Here is a 14,391-nt window from a genome sequence, read left to right as displayed (position 1 = left end):
CAATTGTGCATAGGTTACCCTGGAGACAAATCAACATGTTTACTTCCTAATAAACTTGACTATCAGATAATTGCTGCTAATATGTAAAGAAATTTATGATAATTTTAGCTAAAGAAAAATATAATCACCAAAACATATACTTAAGATGTTCAAATTCCAGCTGCAATAAAACTAATCTTCAGTGCATAGTATGTAAAAGAGGGGAATTTAATGGTAGAAAGCTCTTCTTTTTTTTTTAATTTAATTTATTTATTTGACAGATAGAGATCGCAAGTAGGCAGAAAGGCAGGCAGAGAGAGAGAGACAGAGAGAAGAGGAAACAGGCTCCCTGCTGAGCAGAGAGCCCGATGTGGGGCTTGATCCCAGGACCCTGGGATCATGACCCGAGCTGAAGGCAGAGGCTTTAACCCACTGAGCCACCCAGGTGCCCCTAGAAAGATATTCTTATGACAAAATTTGTAACTCTTATCCAAGATGTTGAGTTTTCACTCAGACTTCAAAACCTTTCCATTTAACCAAATGTTTCTCAGCTGATTTCTCACACTTGCTTTCTTATAATCAGGCCTAGGATCTATACTCACATCTCTGTATAAATTGTGCTCTGATGTATCTAGCTCCCCATGGTAACTGATAACCTAATAAGATCCCACAAGTTTAAAATAATAATTGTAACATCTTCTTATTTTTTTTTTTTGGAATTACCAATGATGTTTGTATTTAAATGGTTAGATATTAATGACAGAAAGGAGAAACTATGCATTTTAGGAAAGGAATCGATTTATTTATATGTAGCAAACATTGTCATTTTAAGTATTTGTTATCTTTTGTATAACTTCTCTATATCTTGATAATTTCCCATACTTCTTTGGCCTCTCTAAAGAAAACTCACTTTTCTAGATTCCTTTGGCCATAGCCCGAAAGCAGGGAAGTCATATTCTGTCATTAACAGTCTGTAACACTGATCCAAAAGTAAGCAACATGAGTATGTAACATCCACTCTACTGGAATGGGTGGTAGCTGGGAATTGCAGCATTTGGCTTTAGGAATGTCTTTAATGAGCCCTATCTTTGTATGTGGCTGGATACACAGCCTCGTCCCTGTGTCCTCCGTATTCTTTAACAAATTATTTCTCTATTTAGATAAGGCCGAATGCATTTTGTTATTGCAAATTTAAATTATTGAAATATTAACTTTAAATATTCAAATGTTAGAGGTGCCTGGATGGCCCAATACAATGTCTAACTCTTGGTTTTGGGTCAGATCATGCATGATCTTAAGGTTCTGACACAGAGCACCATGGGCTCTCCATGCTGGACCCACTTGGGTCCTCGATGCCATAGTCTAGAGCCCTTAGCTGCTCGGTGTGTGTCGAGAGGCCCACTTGGAAAAGAGCCTTGAACACGTGGCTCCCCGGAGGGCCCCAGCCTAGGGAAGCTTTGTTGTGGCCGGGGCGGGGGGCTGGGGTTGTGGAGAGTTGAGGAAGGGGTTCTGGCGGGGCGTCAGCCTCTGAGTTCTCAGCCCAGTGTGGCGCTGATGGTGGGCGATGGCCTGGGGGGGCTTGCATTTAAGCTTCTTTTCCCACTCTCCCTTTCTCCCTCTCCTTCAGCCTGTGTGTGCATGCTTGTGTTGTGTGTGTTTACGTGCTGTGCTCTCTCTTTAGTAAAATGGGAAGATTTTTTTCAAAATACTATACACAAGGGTTTTAAAAGTGGAAGAGTTATAATAAATATCAGGCACTTCTCTCTCTTTCTTCCTTTCGAGCCCCATTTCCCAGGTAAGTTCACTTTTAACAACTTTCGTTGATTTGTCTGATATTTCCCCCTCCTCTATATGCAAAATTTTCAATATATATATATAACTTTTTCTTTGTCACATGTAGATATTACCTGTTGGTTCTGTATTTCTCTTTTGTATTCACCTCCCTTCCACTTCCTCTATCTTCCCAGTATCTTTGTAAAACATTTGCTTAAACCATTGGCCAGTGTTTATTGTGTAGATATTGTTTATTAATAAACAAGATAGTATTCTATTATTATATTTTTCTTTTTTCCATTTTTTGCTTACTTAAGGTTATTTTGCTCTCACCTTGTTTGTTTTTATTTTCTTTATACCTTTTCAATATACCTCTGTTGGCTCGCTCAAATTTTCCTGACTTTCTTTTCAGATATTCAAATAAATCTGATCATTTGGAGATTTTATTTCTCTGCCTGTTTCGGTCTGTGCTAGTTGCTTGCTAGACGAAGGCATGGCTGTCCTGGTGGATCTCCACTTTCTGTTGATTACTTACAACTTGCTCTTATATAAATCAGAAGTCCGGCAGTTATGAAATTTCGTTAGCTTCTGAACTCTTTAGGAGACAATGAACGTTGTGCTTGGATAAATTAGTCAGAAGAGAGGCAATGATGGAAGGTCCAGTCCCATTAGAGTTACCGTTTGTTTCCCCTTCACAAAGGGAATCTATGTACCTTGATGCAAACTCCTCCCTGTGTTTATTTCTATTTAGATGAGATGCATACATATGTGATGGGTTCAGTGCAATTTGTCAGAAGGTCTGAATAAGCAGCTCTGGTATCATGATGCGGGGTTAATAGTATAATTTTTGTAGAAGGACAACACTTTACCAAAGCCATGGTCACACTTATTGAACAGTAAGGTCAGATTTTAAAGCTGAATAACTCCTTCTTTAATCTACTGCTTAGAAACATTCCAAACCTGGAAACTAATATATATTTTGTGTACTCTGAAAATTTTAATATATTTCTTTTCTCCCTGGGCTTTTACTAAAAGGGCTGAGAGTCAAATACATTTATTTATTAATAACTCATCATTAATAAAAAATCATTTATTAAAAGCATTTTTCTTCATATTTATGCAAATTATAAGGCAACATCAACTTTGGAAAATTAGTTAAATCTTTCTAATTTCTCTGCTCCAATAAGCATGCTGTAAGGCTCCTATTTGGTAGAAAATTGTTGATAGACATTGAAATAACAATTTTTAAAAATTAAGTAATGGAATAATTTAAATGAGTGAAAAAAGACTACTGTAGTCCAAGTGATATCTGGTATGTTCAGGTTTTAGACTGTTAAATAATGTTTCTAGGACGATCAAGAAAATAAAAACTAATTTTCTTTTTAATCATGGCTGCTTCTGATTAAGACGATGAATGTCGGTTATAGGAAATTGGAAAAGCAGAAAGTTATAAAGAATAAAACTAAATGGCTGACTCATATCTTGCATTAAGAATTTAATTTGGCATTATATTTTTGGAGGACAATTTAGCAATACTATTTTTAAAAGCATATAATCTGTAACCTAACAATTACCTTCTAGGAATTTAAAAAATAATTGCTTCAGTAAGGGAAGATATATCCATAGAGACAGTCTTCAAATATTTCCCTTACTAGCAAAGAACACAATCAAAATAAGTTCATTAACAAGAGCATAACAAAACGAATTGTGGGTTTGCATTATTTAAAACTCAACTCATTCAACAAGTACTTGTTGAGAACCTGCTGTATGCTAGGACTAACCTAAGCATTTGGATATGGCAGGAAATGAAGCTCTTTATCCTATGAAGCTTATCTGTGGAAGGAAATAGACAATAAACTAAGGAATGACTAAATTATGTAACATGTTTGGAGGTGAGCAGTGTTATACAACCAATAAAAAGAATGATGCCAGGGATATATGTGTACAGATCTGAAAATATGTCCACAGTGTATTTGTAATTAAAAAATAAAAATTAGTTTTGTACATATATATCAGGACTCCTTTTTATAAAAACTAAGTACCTATGTGAATGTAGTGCAAATATTCGTAAATATGTCTGCATAAACTTGGGATAACATCTACAAAGACCATTTCAAATTACTAATATAATGTAACAAGTACAGTATTTTTCAAATTAAATAAAAATAAAATTATTGTTATTGCTATTCAGATAAAATAATTTTAACCCTTTGGGCTTCTTCTCAGTATTTATTTAAATCTCTGATAACAATGAAATAATCCATGGTTCTTATAATTTTGAGAACTCAGCATCATTTAGTATTGAAGTAAAGCTATAGACCTTCTTGCAAAAAGCCTACACACACCAGAAAGGGATTATAGTGATTGACTACCTAAAACATATCTGGTTTAGTAATGCTGCTATGAAGTTAAGAGACTGATTTTCTTTTGAAAAACAGACAAACCCCTAACTTTTTTTTCTTTATGTTATAGTTATGTCATTTAAAAGAATGATATTTAATAACAAAAAATATGCAGCTTGAACTTAACATTATTTTACTGTATTTGTAATTGCACTCTCAAATATCTATTTTTGCCTCACAAATTTACTAAGTCTTAACTAAATATATTAAAATAGTTCTCAACTAATTTGGGGTACCTTAATGTGGGAAGTTATCTGCCTTCCCCTCTCCCAGAGCCCCATATATGAAGATGTGCTGTACATCATTATTCAGATATGAGGATTAAGTCTGTGTTTGATTTATTGATATGGCACTCTGTTCAACTAGCAATGTATTTTTGAATGTGATGTGCTAGTAAATAATCAAGATATAAATTATATGTATATAAAACAACTTTGTAAGTCAGCATTCTTTTTAATGATAAGCTAAGGTGTTTTGTAAAAATAATGGTTAAAATTTCTTTCCAAAATTAGAAATGTTTCAAGAATGATTAAAGTAAGAATGTTGCTAGGATTCAAAATTTAAAAGACAACATGAAATGGGTCCAGTTAGGATAGATTTATGTCTAAGGTAAGGAGAGTTGAATGAGACTTTAAATAAATTTTAAACTTAATTTTCTTAGCTAGGAATATCAACTATCAAAAGTTGTTTATCATAGTCAGGTATTTAATAGCTGTTGATTAATGATTTTCTCAAAATTATGTCTTAATTTCAAGAACCATCATATAGCTTAGTGACATTTTCACTTTGTTGAGAAGGTATATTCAAATTTCTCTATCATTTTTATGTTTTGAAGAAGTTTATTGCAGATCTATGGATCTACTTCATGTTCTCTACTGCTCTGATCATTCAATGGTGCATTTCTTTTAATTCTAGAGATCTTAAAATACTGGAGCAGTTTTAAATTTGATGGGTAGTAAAGATCTAAGAGTGAGTGCTGTCCTTACTCGGTAGCAAAGAGAATGAATCCATGGCAATCTTGGTGTTATTACAAAACCTAAATGGAAATTATGAAGTGTTTGAAGTAAAGCTAACTTACTGCTATATGGGTGAGCAATTTTTCTGCTTCACTGATTCACTTACTTATCTTTAGATAAATACACCTGGGAATAAGTGCTGTTTTGCTTCACATGTGCACAGGTGCATATTATAGTCAGCCGATTTTTAGGGTCTGGGTATTAGCCACCTGAGTATTTACCCCATAGCTGGGATAAAGTGACACCCAACTATTCAGTCCCATTTTACAAGTGTGACTTTATTCATGTGGTTTGGCTTATTTGTTTTGTGAATACCATCTTGGTTCTGTTGGTTGGCAGGAGTATTTCAGTTTTACAGTTAATGTATAAAACTTTAAATGCCATATTCAGGGAACATTTATAAGAATGTTCCCTGCTGTCTCCATCATTTTCCACCTGTCATCAAAACTGGTGATGAATTCTTTAAAGGACTGAGAAAGTTATCTTTCACTCAGATATGCTACTATTGGGATAAATCACATCTTGAATAAAAGCCAAAGCCTTAATTCTGAATGATATTAGGAATGTTATTCGTATCCAAGGTATGCCAAAATATTTTGGATGGCATATTAATGAATAAATTAAGTTTATCATGGGTTTACTGGAGAAGACTCTGATTTTTTTTTTTTTGAGATTTTGCTTTACCTGATCTCAATAACAATGGTAAAAGTAATGATAATGAGAGCTAACCTAAACTAAGCATGTACTATATGAAAGACTGCTAAATATTTTATATGATTCTTTCATCTGGTAAGGATTCATCATGAGGCAGACAGTGCTATTATTCTCATTTTATTTTGTTTTTATTGTTTTTAAAGATTTTATTTATTTACTTGAGGGAGAGTAAGCAAAAGAGAGCATGAGTTGGGGGGAGAGGCAGAGCGAGAAGCAGACTCCTGGCTGAGCAGGGGCCCAATGCAGGGCTTGTAGCTAGGACCCTGGGATCATGACCTGAGCTGAAGGCAAATGCTACTGGGTCACCCAGACACCCTATTCTCATGTTATATCTGAGGAAATGGATACTCTATGTATCATTTCCTTTTGCTTTATAACATATCAACACAAACTTCCCAGCTTAAAAAAGCACATCACATTATTAGCTCACAGTTCTATCGGGCAGAAGTCCCAACAGGGCACAACTTGGTTCTCCACTCAGGATCTCACAAAATCCAAAATCAAAGTGTCCACGAGGCTGCTTTCCCATCTAGAGCCTATGAAGAAGAACCGACTGCCAACCTCATTCAGGCCGTAGGCACAATCTCATTCCCTGAGGTTAGAACTGAGGTTCTAGTCTCCTTGCTGGCTGTTGGTTGGGGGTTACTCTCAGCTCCCAGAGGCTCTGTACATTTTTGGCCATGTGGCCCCTATATCTTTAAAGCAGGCAATGTGCCTATCTCCTGTCACATCTCTGACTCCTTTGTCTCTAATGTCAAGACCCAGATTTAAGTGGTTCATGTGTTTAGGTCAGGTCTATACTTTCTTAAAGTCAACCATGCCATATGACATAATCCAGGCATGGAGGGGAGGGACTGTCCTGTCATCTTCACAGTTCACGCTCACACTCAAGGAGGAGGGCCTTATACAAGGGTTGAGTCATTGCAGGTGATCTAAGAATTCTGCCTCCTACATCCTGAGAGCATAAATAAATTACCTACACAGCAGAGCTAAAAACTGGCCAAATCTGGAGCTTTGCCAGATAAGCCCCGTACATTGAATTTAAAGCTATAGGTTAGTGGGGGAATGTCTGGCCATTATATTATTGAATGATGCCTCTTGGAATTCTGGATTCTTCCTGAATACACCATGTTCTCTCTTACTTCATTCTAAACCCATATATGTTCCGTAATTTTTAAAATTTTATCACCATGATACAGGCATTTAGTTAAAAAAAGTCAGGGGCCACCATAAAGCTTATTTTTATTTTTTATTTTGAAATAATATAACTTGTAGGAAAGCTGCAAAATTTAGAAATTCCATGTACCTACCATCCAGGTTCCCTAACTGTTAATATTTTACCACATTTACCTTATCCATCTCTCTCTCTATGGATATATTATTTATTTGTAGAAATTTAATATCCCATAAAGTTTGCCTGTTAAAAGTGTACAGTTCAAGACGGGGTAAGGTAGGAGAAAAAGTAGGCAATTCAGTTATGTTTAGAGTTGTGCAACCATCACTCTAATTTTAGAACACTTCCATTATCCCTCAAAGAAACTTTGTATCCATTATCAATCATTCTCCTCTCCTCCCACCCAGCCCCAGCCAACCACTTATCTACTTTTCATCTCTACAGAGTTGCCCATCCTGGCCATTTCATAGAGATGGAATGTGCTGCTGCTGAGTAATTTATCATGGTATAGTTTCAGGGGTGAAATTACATCAAAAGTCACCAAAGTTATAGTTTAACAAAGAACGTAATATTAATTTTATGAAGCATTCTTTCTAAATCCTTTGAAATATAATTTCTGGGACCCCTAGGTTCTTATAGTTGATATATTAAGAATTTATCTATTTTTCTGACTTCAATAAGTTGTTAAATATCTTCAGGGTTTTGATAAATGTATTGACTTATTTATTTTTAAAAACTTCGTTTTCCTTGGGATTTGAAAGCCTTTATTGTTCTTAGGTGTAACTTGAATTGATGACCATTTCCTTTTTTTGTTATCTCTTTAAATATACAACATGGAACAATTCTATATTTTAAATATGTAGTCAAAACAAGCTCAAAACAAAATATGTGGTCTGTGGTGACAGGCTTCTTTCATGTGGCTTCTTTCTGAGTTTAGCCATGTTATAACACCTATCCATACTTGTTCCTTTTTATGGCCAATAATATACCATTGCATAGATGTACTACATTTTGTTTATTCGTTCTTCAGTCGATAAACATTGGGGTTATTTTACTTTTCAGTTACTGTGAATAATGCTGCTACGGATATTTATATACAAGTTTTAAGTGGCTATATGTATTCATTCTGGGGAGTAGATCCCTAGAATTGGGATTTTGGGGTCATATGATAACTCTATGTTTAACATTTTGAGGAACTGACCTTCTGTTTTCTAAAGCAGCTATCCTATTTATTTCTCCATCAAGAAAGGTTTGAGCATTCCAATTTCTCCACATCCTTGTCAACACTTACTATTGCCTATCTTTTTAACTGTAATTTTCTTGGAGTATGTGAAGAGTTATTCATTGTGGTTATTTGCATTTCCCTAATGACTAATGATAATCATTTCATGCTATTGACAATTTGTAAATCTTCTGTGTAGAATTATCTATTCAGATCCTTTTCCCATTTTTAAATTGTGTTGCCTTTGAGCAGTAAGTTATTATTTTTTTAGGTTTTATTTTATTTTATTTTATTTTTTTTTAAGATTTTAATATAATCTTTATTTTTTATAAACATATATTTTTATCCCCAGGGGTACAGGTCTGTGAAACACCAGGTTTACACACTTCACAGCACTCACCAAAACACATACCCTCCCCAATGTCCATAATACCACCCCCTTCTCCCAAATCCCCTCCCCCCAGCAACCCTCAGTTTGTTTTGTGAGATTAAGAGTCACTTATGGTTTGTCTCCCCCCCAAACAACTATCATATGATCTCCCTGATATGAGGAAGTGGTGATGCAACATGGGGGCTTAAGTGGGTACGAGAAGAATAAATGAGAGCAGTAAGTTATTTTTATATTCAAGAGTTCTTTATGTTTCAGTGGTGTCCTTTGAAGCATACCATTTAAAATTTTGATGAAGTCCAGTTTATCTATTTTATTTTCTTAGTGACTTGTACTTTAAATGTCATATCTAGGAAAACGTTACTTAGGTCAAATTCATAAAGTTCACAGAGTATTAAAGTTTAGCTCTTACATTTGATTTTTGGGTTAATTTTTAACATATGAGGTAGAAGTCCAATTGTATTCTTTTGTAGGTTGATATCTGGTTGTCCAAGCACTGTAATCAAAAGATTATTCTTTACCCATTAAATTGCTTGACATCCTTGTTGACAATCAATTGCCCATAAATGTTGGGTTTATTTCTGAACTCTAAATTCTATTCCATTGATCTGTATGTCTCTCTTTATGTTAGTACCACACACTGTTGATTACTGCAGTTTTGCTGAGTGTGGAACTGGCAAGCATGCATACCCCAACTCTATTCTTCTTTTTCAAGATTGTGTTGGCTACTCTGAGTCTCTTGTATTTCTAGACAATTTTAAAGATCAGCTTGTCAATTAAAAAAAAGTCAGCTGGGATTTTGATCACATTGAATCTGCAGATCAACTTGGAGAGTTTTGCCATCTTAACACTTTGTCTTTCCATTCATGAACATAGATGTCTTTCCATTTATTTAAATGCTTTCTAATTCCTTTCAACAATATTTTGTAATTTTCAACATAGAAGTCTTATACTTCTTTTCTTATTTTTATTCTTAATCATTTTATTTTTTGATGCTATTAAAAATGATATAATGTTTAATTTCATTTTCAGATTCTTCAAAGCTAGTGCATAGAAATGTAATTGACTATTTTTTTCTAAGATTTTATTTATTTATTTGACAGGCAGAGATCACAAGTAGGCAGTGCAGCAGGCAGAGAGAGAGGGAGAAGCAGGCTCCCCGCTGAGCTGAGAGCCCAACGTGGGGCTTGATCCCAGGACCCTGAGCTCATGACCCGGGCTTAACCAATGAGCCACTCAGGTGCCCCACAATTGACTATTGTATGTTGGTCTTGTGTCCTATAAACTTGATGAATCCATTTACTAGTTCTAATAGGTTTGGGTGGATTCCTTAGGATTTTCTTCATGAGGGATTATTTTATCTGCAAATAGAGGTAGTTTTACTGTTTATTTTATATCTGGAATAGCCTAATTTACCTGGCTAGAAACTTCCAGTAATGCTGTTATATAAAACATTTTTCATTTTTTCTAATCCAAGATTCAATACGGAATCATGTTCTGCATATACCAATAATAGTTCAATAAAGGGTAGCTGGGTGGCTCAGTCAGTTAGGCATCAGCCTTTTGCTCAGGTCACAGTCCCAGGGTCCTGGGATTGAGTTTCAAACAGGGCTCCCTGCTTCTCCCTCTGCCTCTGCTCCTGCTCTCACTCACTCTCAAATAAATAAATAAAATCTTTAATAATAATAATAGTTCAGTAGACACCTCCAGTCTGGTAGTTTTCCAGAGTGTTTTCTTGTCTTTTGTGACCTTGATATTTTTGGAGGGTACAAGCTAGTCCTTTGCTATAATACTTCAGCATTAGCTTGTCTGATGTTTTGTCATGATCAGATAGATCCAGGTCATGATTTTTTGGTAGGAAATCTGCAAAAACATTTCTGTGTTCTCAGTGAGGCATGTGACATTCTTTTGCCCCATTACTCATACTAACTTCAAACATTTTGGTAGAGTGATAACTACCCAGTTTATCCACTGTAAAGTTTATAAATATGTATATATGTATCCTGTTATTCAATAAACTCATCCATTTGCCTTACCATCTATTGATGATTCATTCCTGAGTCAGTTATTATTACGATAATTGCTAAATACTGATTCTTTCCTTTATCATTCCTTCCAATTATGTTATTTGGCCTTCTATTTTAATGTATGGCTTTCCTTCTCCACTTAAAAAATCACTTACTCATTTTTATATCAATATGGAATTATAAATTCCCTTTTCATTCAATAAGTTGTAATTATTACTATCATTATTTATTTTGATGTTAAAATTATTTAACTATTGGCTAGTGGGAGTGCCTTCAAGCTAGCTTCTGGGCCCTTCTCATAATTCCTTCAACCAATTTATTGAGCACCTTCTGTTACAACAAGATGTTCTAGGCTTGTCTTGTACTTTTCCTATTTAAGCCCTGGAATCAGCCATTTTTCCAAGGAGTGCTGGGTTTTTAGTTAAAAATTAAGAATATTATTTAGAAACAAAGATCCAAGTACTAAATGTTGTCATTGTTACTAAGATATTATTTCTGGGCCTCTCAGAAGGCAGAAATAGGAAAGATATCGTCACAGACACACTCATACACATATACTTACATCTGTATCTATTTCCATATATGCATTCTTAAAAAATTAGTTTACACACTACTATGTCCACTTATAATCCAGCATGACAGAGTTCAGTTCAGCCTTTATTCTTTCCATATTTAGGCCTTGTTCCACAGATATTGGTGGCCTGAGACTCCTCAAAAAGTTAAGAGAAGGTAACCAGTAAATATTTTTAAAGAGAATAAAAGGCAGGGGGCAGGTAGGAGAAGAAGAAGAAGAAAGAAAAGGTAAGGAGTGAAGAAGAGCCCATGAGGGCTTTGATGAGAATCATCATGGCAGTTTCTTCTCCTTCACAATGCCTCCAAAGACAGTGACTTTTCAACCCTTTCAGCTATTTCTTCTGGTATTTAACTCCATGCTAATATTCTTTATTTTTTATTAAAAACAAGAATTAGATATCAACTATAGCCTTCTTACTCTAGGGAACTGTTGCTTTTTTATACCATTGATAAACTAAACTTTGCTTGAGCAATTGGTTCTTTTGAGGGTCTTTTGAATGTCAATGGATGACATTGAGACCCATGATTTCTGATATTGCTCCAGTTTCAAATGAATTCCCACATTTTATTGCTACTTGCTTTCCAGAGGTGTTACATGAGGTCAACACTTGCAAAGCAAAAGATATAATTTTTGAAGAAAAATTTATTGAAAAGATGACTTGGTGACAATTTGTCTTAAGAGGGATAAGACACTCTGAAATAAGTTTATCTGAAACTAAACATTAGTCAACTTTACTCAAAATGTTTCTGGGTGATATGTAGGTTGAATATGCAGAGGAATAACAGGTGCACAGAAGTGGTAATTGAAGAACTACTCTTGAGAACTTTTACAAAATAATACAAATGAAGAGCTCTAGTGATTAAAAGCATTGCTCAGGGCTCCTGGGTGGTTCAGTGGGTTAAGCCTCTGTCTTGGACTCGGGTCATGATCTCAGGGTCCTGGGATAGAGCCCTACATCGGGCTCTCTGCTCAGCATGGAGCCCGCTTCCCCCTCAGCATGGAGCCCGCTTCCCCCTCTCTCTTTGCCTGCTGCTCTGCCTACTTGTGATCTCTCTCCCTGTGTCAAATAAATAAATAAAATATTTTAAAAAATTGCTAATACTGCCAGTTATTTTTTTTTTAAGATTTTAGTTATTTATTTGTCAGAGCACACAAGCAGGGGGAGGGGCAGAAGAGGGAGAAGCAGGCTTCCCACTGAGTAGGGAGCCAGATGCAAAGCTTCATCCCAGGACTCTAGGATCATGACCTGAACCAAAGGTGGACACTTAACCAACTGATCCATGCAGGTGCCCCTGTACTGCCAGTTTTAAGTTTAATTTCCTATTTGAACAATTTTTTGAATACATTTTCCATAGTGTATTTTTCTATTCTTCCTAATCATTGACTTCCTACCTGGTAAATATTAGTAAAGGGTAAAATCTCTGTAATTTAAAAGTTTTGGGCATGGCACTTTTCCTTTTTTGTGTATTCCAGCAACACAGAATACAAAGTTCACTATTGTGACAGTATACCTGAGCCACGGTGAGTTCGCTCCTTGGTGAATCACAGAGAGTGCACTAGGTGAGTTGTGGTGCAAAGAAGACTTTATTTGTAGTGAATAAGGAGATGGGGAATGGCTGTCAGAGCCATGACTCCCCGAGAGAGGATGAATGGTTTCGTTTAGGGTTAAATGAATGCTTAGATAGGGAAGCCTTACCATCGTATGTAGAGGTGAGCATAAGGTCACGCATGCACCTTAAGAAAACATGGTTATACATATTCATACATTATATGCTATGTAAATGAGGCTGGTCCTCCTCCTTGGTTAGAGATTTTAATATTATAATGTAAAGGTAATTCAGATCATTCCAGATCATTCCAGACCACTCTGTGGTCCATTTGTGCCAGCACGAGCCATGGGTTTAGTTCAAAAGGTCTGGGTGGTCTGCACCACAGGGAGAGGTCTTGTGGGGACAGTGGCCATCACCTGAGGAGTGGTTTCAGGTTTCATTTGCCTGAGTGAAGAGATAAGCCAGACAGAATCGCTTCAGAAAAAATGTAAGATAAACGTTAATGAGCACAAATAGGTGGGCAGATCTCAGGTTCTAGCTGGTGTTGAGTGTCTGCATTGCAACATCATCTCCGATGTTACTAAACAGAAATGTATATTTATGATCATATTTAAAATCTGATGCCAGGGACCCCTGGGTGGCTTAGCTGGTTAAGCATCTGCCTTTAGCTCAGGTCATGATCTCAGGGTCCTGGGATCAAGTCCCACATGGGGCTCCCTGCTCTGCAGAAGAGTCTGCTTCTCCCTCTTTCTGCTGCTCCCCCTGCTTGTACACTTTTTTCTGTCTGACAAATAAATAAACAGTTTTTAAAAATAAAATCTGATGCCAACCAAGAACAAATAAGGTTGGCTTCAGTTAGAGTTAATATGGGGCAAAATTTCATGTGTAAGTTGTTCTGTGCATATCCAAAGAGGAGAGCCAATAGCTCTGTTTCCTCTTTCATGTAGGCCTTTATCAGCAAGAAGAACACAGGAAACTGTGTGGAGACTGGTTTTCAAAACATCTTTCCAGAGCATTAATTAGACCACAAAATTTCACTCTTTATTTCTAACCATAGCTGTGTTGTAATGGCAACATTCATTATTCATTATTACTGACACACAGGGACCATGAGAAATTCAGCAAAACCTTTTTTTAAACCTTAATTTATAGTCTCTGGTTGGGTGACCTTGGACAAATGAGGCAAATTATTTTTTCAGCTCAGTTACCTTGGTGGCTATATGTGAAGAAGAATATTTGCCTTGCAGGTTGTAAGGAAGATTAGAGAAAATGTTTTATAACCACGTCTAACTCTCAATAAATGGTAACTGTTGGTAATCTATTCAGTAGCAAAACAGAGCAAAATAAAATTAAGTGTACAGGCAAACACAAACTAGGAGAGGCTAACTCATTTGTAGTGAAAAATTTGAGAAATGTGTTATAGACCTGGAAGAATTGGGTTAATTTCTCACAAGTAGAACATTTGTAACCAACAGGCAAAAGGAAAGATGTCAGAGTCTTCCTCAAGCCAGAGGAGGCTAGCCTGTCACACTTTATCTGCATCTTTTGTTAGGATGTGCTGGGAACTTTGCA

This window comes from Mustela putorius, unplaced genomic scaffold (assembly GCF_011764305.1).
Source record: "Mustela putorius furo isolate JIRA1106 unplaced genomic scaffold, ASM1176430v1.1 tig00003834_pilon_pilon_pilon, whole genome shotgun sequence".
Classification (NCBI taxonomy): domain Eukaryota; kingdom Metazoa; phylum Chordata; class Mammalia; order Carnivora; family Mustelidae; genus Mustela; species Mustela putorius.
This window is presented reverse-complemented; position numbering follows the sequence as displayed.